We start from the raw sequence: 7,482 nt of genomic DNA on the forward strand, positions 1-7,482 counted from the left end.
CGGCTCCACTTCCCCAAATTTTGTAGGACACGGGCCCGGCCCCCCGAGTACACTGACCCCTTCACCCCCACATTAAGCTCTACAGAGGGACATGATTACATAGCCCATTGCACGTACCCAAATAGCATAATATAACTAACTGATGTTTTCATCACCTATATATCATGTGTAGTAGCGACATTTTTGTATTGGAGGAGACGAATGTTTCTCAAGTAGTCGGCTTCGCATTTCGATTTCTCGGACAAGTAATGCGCTAACCACAAAACTAAATAATATAACTAACTTAAACTTTCCGGACGCATTTATAATCTGTAGTAATTAGACTTTTGTATTGCACGCCGCGACTTTCGCTAATTAGTCCACTATGCGTTGCGGCTTATCGTGCCGAGTAACATCTGCCTCCTCGAGTGTCACCTGCAACAAGGAATTTCTTATTAATCTAGTATGGAGTAGGAGAAAACTACCCGGGGTATGTAGGGTGACGTAACATTGAGAAATGTGAACCGCACAGCGCGCAGGGAGCTGATCTGCACCGTGGGCGGCACTGCGGCCGAAAACAGGCAGTACCCGGCGGATGGGATCTGCCACTACATCTACTACACAGACGTGTACATCCACTCGAACGTCAGTGAAATCCGGTCGACGCGCTTCATCACGAGCTTCAAGGTGTTCCAGGAACGCATGCCAAAGTACCAGAAGACTCAAGGGGGGCTCTCCTTCGACGTGAGGTCAGTGCTCGGAACAACGGAAAATCCGCGATTATCGACCCCCCCCCCCCCCCCCTGCTCCATATCGAGTAATACCGTACGCACGTTACGGATGCAACGTGAAAAAAGTCACGTGTTTTCATTTTATATATGGAATGCCCCCATTTGATTAGATGTACCAGCGCCCACGATATGAGCTGCAACACGGCATACAGCCGTTAGTTATTGCAACAACAAAACTGACAACTGCAATGTTTTTTTTTTTTTTTTTCGTGTAAAGAAGGTGCTACGAGCAATCGTAATGCTGTTCATCAGCAATGCTCTTTTTAGACACTGACAACATTGACATAGTGGCACTGCATGGAAGCTTATGGCAGCTCTTGCACACACACACACAGACACACACACACACAGGCAAAAAAAGAACCCTCGTGTCGCAACTCACATTGAGCGCGCTAGTACAAACATAGACTCATACAAAGACCCGTGTGTCCTCGTATGTCAATTGGCGCATGTTTCATATGATTAGACGAACATATGGGTATCCATATCAAGACCCTATGCTCCCGTATGTCACATGGAACATGCCCAGCGGTAGACCTCTGAGGTAAGCTGGATACCGTGTTGTCTTCAAAGACGAAAATCACATAGCGCAGTGGAACAGCATAGAACACAGATTTAATGGATCACCGAGCGTGCAAAGCACTTGCGCGAGCTAGCAGCTGCTGAGGAGCAAAATAGCACGACAATGAGCAGCAGTTTGCTAAGCGCGATAAAAAAAGTTCCAAAGGGCCCCATTTCATAATCTCATAATATATCATGTGTCCCATACGATAGGGCTCCACCCCCCAGCGCGTAGAGCTAGGGGAAGGCACCCCGTGACAGCGAAAACAAGGTAAATTAAGTATTGCTGGTAACGAAGCTTCCATAGGGGCCCCACACGTTCAGAACATGGTAGTCCGTCGCTGGTTCCTGGGGCTTAGCGCCATCGGTGTGACGAAGGAGCACCTACGGTAGAACAAGCAATGTGACGCCATATCCGGCAAAAAAAGGAAGTGACGTCATTGTTGTTGCCAAAAGCGCGAAGTTTACTGTCGTGCCTGCCTAAGGTGGCATATTCAATTACCCCGCTATTCGACAAGACGGCCGTTTCGGGCTTTTAGGGCGAAAAGTGACGTCCAGGCAGTCGCCGCCATTCAAGGACCACCGTTTCCGTGCGGGCCGAAGAAAATTTTGGGTGTTGCGTGCTGGACGCATCATCGGAAGTCGAGCCCGTCGGCCAGCGCAGCCGCACGAAAGCATCAAAGTGAACCAAAAATCGCGTCGCGATAGCGACTCGCTACATCTGACAGAACACGTTGCCCGCCATGAAACGCACCTTGCGAGCGCAACGCCACCAGAACTCTGACAAAGGTTGTCAATTTGTGAAGTGACGTCACTTACCAGTAACCAGGGGGTACAATAGCAGGTGAACTTTACGAGCGCGCGTATCTGCATACTACACAAGCTGCACACACACAAACGCACACACACACACACACACACACACACACACACACACACACACACACACACATATATATATATATATATATATATATATATATATATATAATGTTTACAAATTTACAAAGGCTCGGCGCTCAAGAAATGAATGGGGCGAAGCCGCTAGACATAAAACGTAAAGTCCTCGTCTCCCTTCGAATCCATCGCTCCTTCCTTTAGTCCGTGTGTGTACGAACACGCCATTACAATGTATGATAATCCGAATGCTCACACAACAAATGTCTGTTATTGCAACACATCAAATATTGTTCCCGTGCATTAGGCGCGAACACAAGTGCCAAAGCGCTGTTCACGAATTTGAGCCATCCCTGAATAAATATATTTTATCATCATTACTTCCGTTCTCGTTGTTGCAGGGTGTCGGACAATTCCATCGTGGACAAGGCGCTCGCTTCGCTGAAGTTGCTGGAGGCGAAGAACATCGTACACTACGGCTCTCTCAATGTCATCGACAGAATCGCCACCCTTGGAGGCCTCGTAACGCGAGCTATAGCTCTGGTCAAGGTACAGCTTGCTTTACGTAAAAGGCCGCAGGCGAATAGCGATAGGATGAATGAGAAGAAAAAATATGAACAAATTTGATTTCGCCAAATGCTGCAGAATTGTCTGCGAATGCGTAAGCATTCCCTGGCTCGGCTGCTTCTTCCCTTTTGCTTACATATTTAGCTAGCTTATGCATTTGCACTTATTGCTACAAGTCATCTACTGTTACACAATTATAAAGAAAACACGTGTTAACCAATTGTGCATTCAGTTTGGAGATCAACTGAGTTGGAACACCGTCACAACCGTTTTTTTATAATGCCAAATGATTTCTTTCTTTTGGTATTTTCCTTTTTATGCGAAGCTGCCTATGGTGAGGATCTGGTGTATCGCGTCCGAACGTAGACCAGTAATTTTTACACGTTTGCCTATCCCAAATGCAGTGCAATGCCGGGCCTACCCACGGCGGAAGTGAATTAGTCGTTAAGCACTCCCCATACGAGGGCCGATCTCGAAGGTCGTGCACGGACGGACGGACCCGTGGCGGAGGTGAATTAGGCATTAAGCACTCCCCATACGTGGGCTGATCCCGAAGATAGCGCCATGTCGGGCCGACCCGCAGCGAAGGTGAAGCAGGCGTTAAGTACTCCCCATACGTAGGACCATCCCGAAGGCAGTGCAATACTGGGTCCACCCGTGGCGGTGGTGAAGCGCGCGTTAAGCACTCGCGATACGTGGGCCGATCCCGCAGGTAGTGGAATGCCGCACCGACCCTATGCCGAGGTGAAGCAAGTGTTAAGTACTCCCCATACGTGGGCCGATCCCAAAGGTAGCGCAGTGCTGGGCCCACCCGTGGCGTAGGTGAAGCAGGCGTTAAGCACTCACAACACGTGGGCCGATCCCGCAGGTTGTGCAATGCCGGGTCGACCCGCGGTGGAGTTGAAGCAGGCGTTAAGCACTCCCCATACGTGGGCCGATCCCGCAGGTAGTGCAAAGCCGGGTCGACCCGCGGTGGAGGGGAAGCAGGCGTTAAGCACTCCCCATACGTGGGCTCATCCCTAAGGTAGTGCAATGCTGGGCCCACCCGTGGCGGAGGTCAAGCAGGCGTTAAGCCCTCACAATACCTGTGCAGATCCCGCAGGTAGTGCAAAGCCGGGTCGACCCGCGGTGGAGTTGAAGCAGGCGTTAAGCACTCCCCATACGTGGGCCGATCCCGCAGGTAGTGCAAAGCCGGGCCGACCCACGGTGGAGGTGGAGCAGGCGTTAAGCACTCCCCATACGTGGGCCGATCCCGCAGGTAGTGCGATGCCGGGCCGACCCACGGCGGAGGTGAAGCAGGCGTTAAGCACTCCCCATACGTGGGCTCGTCCCTAAGGTAGTGCAATGCTAGGCCCACCCGTGGCGGAGGTCAAGCAGGCGTTAAGCCCTCACAATACCTGTGCAGATCCCGCAGGTAGTGCAAAGCCGGGTCGACCCGCGGTGGAGTTGAAGCAGGCGTTAAGCACTCCCCATACGTGGGCCGATCCCGCAGGTAGTGCAATGCCGGGCCGACCCACGGCGGAGGTGAAGCAAGTGTTAAGTACTCCCCATACGTGGGCCGATCCCAAAGGTAGCGCAAAGCCGGGTCGACCCGCGGTGGAGGGGAAGCAGGCGTTAAGCACTCCCCATACGTGGGCTCATCCCTAAGGTAGTGCAATGCTGGGCCCACCCGTGGCGGAGGTCAAGCAGGCGTTAAGCCCTCACAATACCTGTGCAGATCCCGCAGGTAGTGCAAAGCCGGGTCGACCCGCGGTGGAGTTGAAGCAGGCGTTAAGCACTCCCCATACCTGGGCCGATCCCGCAGGTAGTGCAAAGCCGCGCCGACCCACGGCGGAGGTGAAGCAGGCGTTAAGCACTCCCCATACGTGGGCCGATCCCGCAGGTAGTGCGATGCCGGGCCGACCCACTGCGGAGGTGAAGCAGGCGTTAAGCACTCCCCATACGTGGGCTCATCGCTAAGGTAGTGCAATGCTAGGCCCACCCGTGGCGGAGGTCAAGCAGGCGTTAAGCCCTCACAATACCTGTGCAGATCCCGCAGGTAGTGCAAAGCCGGGTCGACCCGCGGTGGAGTTGAAGCAGGCGTTAAGCACTCCCCATACGTGGGCCGATCCCGCAGGTAGTGCAATGCCGGGCCGACCCACGGCGGAGGTGAAGCAGGCGTTAAGCACTCCCCATACGTGGGCCGATCCCGCAGGTAGTGCGATGCCGGGCCGACCCACGGCGGAGGTGAAGCAGGCGTTAAGCACTCCCCATACGTGGGCTCATCCCTAAGGTAGTGCAATGCTGGGCCCACCCGTGGCGGAGGTCAAGCAGGCGTTAAGCCCTCACAATACCTGTGCAGATCCCGCAGGTAGTGCAAAGCCGGGTCGACCCGCGGTGGAGTTGAAGCAGGCGTTAAGCACTCCCCATACGTGGGCCGATCCCAAAGGTAGTGCAATGCCGGGCTGACCCACGGCGGAGGTGAAGCAAGCGTCAAGCATTCACCCTACGTGGGTGGATCCCGAAGGTAGTGGAATGCTCAGCCGACCCGTGGCCGAAGTGAAGCCGGGGTTAAGCACTCATAATACAGGGGCCGATGCCCCAGGTAGTGCAATTCCGGGCCTACCTGCGGCGAAGTTGAAGCAGGCGTTAAAGGGGTGGAGACGTGGAAATTTTTCGTTTATGCGTTCTTCAATTCAAGCTTTGCGTACTGCTTCAGGAAGCACGATACACACCGCGGGACTCATATGTACCCGATAAATAATTTAATAATTGCATTATTATACCGTGCGATTTCGGTTTTGGTTTCTGGGCTCCAGGTGATGCTATGACGTCATAGGAGAGAAAATGCAACACGGCTTGGTCACGTGGGTCACAAAAATAGTGACGTAAACTATGCTGCGTTGTGTGCTCGCGCATACGCGTGCTCTGCCAGCAGAGGTAAACAACTGGCGATTCGAAGTGCATGTCGCGATTATTATAATTATTGCGAAGAGCCACAACAACGGTAAGAAAATATTGCGGCTTGCGAGAGTCGGTGATTCATTCCGAAGCGCCGTAAGCTTTAGCTTTGAAGTGAACCGGAAAAGGCCTAGCGACGATATCGGCGCCGCCGAACGATCAGACGCGGTGAGGCTGCCGTCGGTGCCAGAGTGACCACTCCTCGGTCGCTGATTGGCCGCTTCGCCGTACGGCTGCCACACAAAAGGGTCCCAGGCCCGTTCTCTCTACGGCTAGGAAATCTCGCCGTTCGCGAGAAAAACCGCCGTCGCACGGGGGCCCGCGAACGGCAAACGGCGTCCGGCGAGTTTCCGTGCCCGTAACGTGGACGGGCGTTCTCATTGAGAAAGGCCAAACGAACGAGACCGCTCCGAGCTGCTGAACTATGCGACTGGCAGATGCTATGTCAACTGCTCTCCGCAACAGCGCTGTGGATGTCTCGGTTAGCCAGGGGCCAGGGTTAGCTCGGTTACAGTGTTCTAGAAGCCTCTAGCATAGAGAAAATATTCTTAGAATGACAGGGAGCTGAGCTAGTTGGTTAGGATTCATAATACAAATTAAGGGGCAATTGCGTTCAGACACGGACATAAGAGGAGAGAAACGGACAACACGAACGCCGCATATCCTGGTCCCTTTCGGAGTCGGCCGGCTAGTGTTGCAGTCAACGCGTAAAGGCCCATCCACATTACCGGCACGGCAACTCGCCGCACGCAGTTTCGCGGTCGCGGGCCCCCGTGCGGCGTTCGTGTTGTCCAGTTCTCTCCTCTTGTGTCCGTGTCTGCACGCCTTGCCCCTCCTTTGGATTAAGAAAGGACTTTTATATGCCTGTAGCTCGGTCAGGATCGGCATTTCATCGCTACTCACCATACGTCACGTTTTTGTGCTAGTGTGCTATGACGTCAATATTTTCGTTCCTCCGCAGTGACGTCATAACTGCCGCGCGAGTGATGGGTCTCGACCACGAGAAGCTTTTAATGACTTTTTTTGCGCTGAATTAAAATTATTTTTGAAATGTGTGCAGCGTCCAATACCTCATTGTGGGTGTCCTTGCATACGGAACCAGCCTACAACATACATTTTATAGCCAGAAAATTTGGTGTCCCAACCCCTTTAAGCAATTCCCATACGTGGATTTATCCCGAAGGTAGTGCAATGCTGGGGCCACCCGTGGCGGAGGTGAAGCAGGCGTTAATCTCTCACAATAGCTGGGCAGACCCCGCAGGTAGTGAGATGCCGGGCCGGCCCCCGGCGGAGTTGAAGCAGGCGTTAAGCACTCCCCACAGGTGGACCGATCCCAAAGGTAGTGCAATGCAGGGCCGACCCAAGGCGGAGGTGAAGCAGGGGTTAAGCACTCCCCACACGTGTACCGGTACCAAAAGTAGTGCAAGGCAGGGCAGGTTCGCGGCGTAGCTTAAGCAGGCGTTACCTACTCCCCATACGTGGGCCGATCCGAAAGGTAGTGCAATGCTGGCCCACCCGTGGTGGAGACTAGGCAGGCGTTAACCACTCACCATACGTGGACCGATCCCACAGGTATTAAAATGCCGGGCCGCCCCGCGGCGAAGGTGAAGCAGGCTTTACGCACTCTACACACGTGGTGCGTTCCCGAAGATAGTGCAATACTGGGGCCGACCCGCGGAGGAGGCGAAGTTCGCCATTAAGGTGCCCAGAAACACAGTCTCGCTGATCATCCCTCCCCACAGAGTGA

This window comes from Dermacentor andersoni, chromosome 7 (genome assembly GCF_023375885.2).
Source record: "Dermacentor andersoni chromosome 7, qqDerAnde1_hic_scaffold, whole genome shotgun sequence".
Lineage (NCBI taxonomy): Eukaryota > Metazoa > Arthropoda > Arachnida > Ixodida > Ixodidae > Dermacentor > Dermacentor andersoni.